The following is a 2,187-nucleotide window of genomic DNA, read 5'->3' on the forward strand; positions in this document are numbered from 1 at the left end:
AGGCTGCCCGGCACCCGCGCCCCGCTCTCGTCTTTGTGATGGTCTCCTCACCAGGGCAGCACTTGCCCATCTGGGAAGTTCCGGCTGTCAGGCTGCCTTGCCTGCAGCTGTCCCCCATCTAGCCCTCCCCTTGCACTTTTATCAGCATGTCCTAACAGCTGCTGAGGCCTCTTCCCTACCTACATGTAGAGCAGAGAAGTGCTGATTGCCTCAGTTTGTAAAGGGCTGGGTGAGCTGCAGAGAGGACGAAGGAATCACAAAGCTCAGTTCGTGCCAGGTTTGGCTGGTAGATGTGCTCAGGAACCTGCCCAAGGTGGCCAGTTCTGCAGTCTTTGTGGAAACCATCCCCACTGGTGAAAGCTGTTCACAATCCTAGGGGATCAAGGCTAACTGTAAAACCCCTGATTTCCTCAATTTCTTTGTGCTTTGAAACATAATTCACACCGTGAGAGCTCTGTACTCAAATTAGATTGCTCATGTAGGCCATGTCTGATGGAAGAGTGATTTGTTTCACCTTTGTTTTCCTTGTTTGCTCACTGTTGAAAGACAAGCTGAGGGAGCTTACATGACCCAAATGCAAACTGGTTATTATGCAGTAAAAGTTCCTCAGACAAAAAAACCAACCAAACAAACAAACCAAAACAAACAAAAAAACCAAACCCTACAAACTACAAAACAGAGGTAATGGTTTAGAAGTTCTACTTTTTTATGGAATTTTTGTAAAGTTAAACTGCAGCAGTTTCAGTAGACTACACTAAATAGGAATGTTTACTAAATAAGGAACACATACTTCATCGGAGACAAATATAGGTCCAGTACCAAACATACTTATTCCAGATGGTGTTGCCGAATGGAGCAACACAACATGACAATAACATTCGTGTCTTCTATCCAGTACCTTTATGAATGTCTATTTTTCTACAAAAACACCCATTAGGAAGTCCTTTGGCTCTCTATTTTCCTGGCCTTTTTCCAGAGAAATGTGCCAAAGAAGAGGAAGAATTGCTCAGTAAAGAAAGGATCTCGAAGACAATTCCTAAATCTCCGTGGGTGTGCCATGTTTTGGTGTTCTGTTGCTGTCCTGTTGGTGAACCAGACCGCTCTGGGAATATGGTTTGTTTAGACTGGGACTGTTGTTCTTGTGAGGACAAATTGCTAAGCAGGGAATGTAAAAAACCTTATCACCTGTAAGTGTTGGAGCTATATTTGCTGTTAATGAAGCTCAGAACAACGTTATTGACATGAATGGTCTTTAACATAATGAATGGTTTTCAAATATATCAATAACAAGAAAAAAGCACAGGATAATGACAGACATGGTACTAAGCAAGTGGAAGCAGAGAAGGCTGAGTTACTGAATGCCATCTTTGCATCGGTCTTCACTGACAAGAGCAGCCCTTAAGAATCTCTGACCCACAAGACCAGGGTACAGAAATATTGGAAGGAAGATTTTTCCTTTGGTCAAGGAGAATCGGGTTAGAGGACATCTATACATTGACATGTATAAGTCCATGGCTCCTGATGGGAGGCATCCATGCGTGCTGAGAGAGCTGGTCAACCACCAGTGGCTGCTCACAGTCATCTTTGAAAGGTCTTGGCAGCCAGGAGAGCTCCTGGAAGCCTGTAAGTCATGGCTGGATATCTCCTGCTGTTGTGTGATACAAGTAAAATCCATGGAAAGTAACTGTTGAAGGGGGTCAACATGGAACTGCAGAGTTTTTCCTGCAACTGGAGAATATTTAACCAGACCTAACTTTAGTGGTCTGTTCTCAATGCACAATCCTCACATTCTTATATTCTGTTTTCAGTACTATGCAGATACTATGCTTAAAATCCTAGGAATTTCTAAGTTGCAGGCTAAATATCTGTGCACTGAGAAATATAGAATTATGGTTAGAGGAGTATCAAGAAAACAGCCTTTTTCTTATTTGCTGGTAACTGGTATGAAGTCCATGTACATCTTGGAAAAGCAGATGATTACCAAAGAAGGGGAGAGACCTCAGCAGCTATGGAAATGCAGCTGCCATTTTTCTATTAGCCATCCACACAGCAAATGGTTTCTGACTTCATGGTCCTTCAGCATTGCTTGAATTTTATTACACAGAATTGCTCAGTAAATTGCTCATTGAAACACAGTTTCAGTTGTTACATAACTTCAGAGATGTGACTAATAAGAGTAATTTTAGG

This window comes from Geospiza fortis, unplaced genomic scaffold, assembly GCF_000277835.1.
Source record: "Geospiza fortis unplaced genomic scaffold, GeoFor_1.0 scaffold203, whole genome shotgun sequence".
NCBI classification, from domain to species: Eukaryota; Metazoa; Chordata; class Aves; order Passeriformes; family Thraupidae; genus Geospiza; species Geospiza fortis.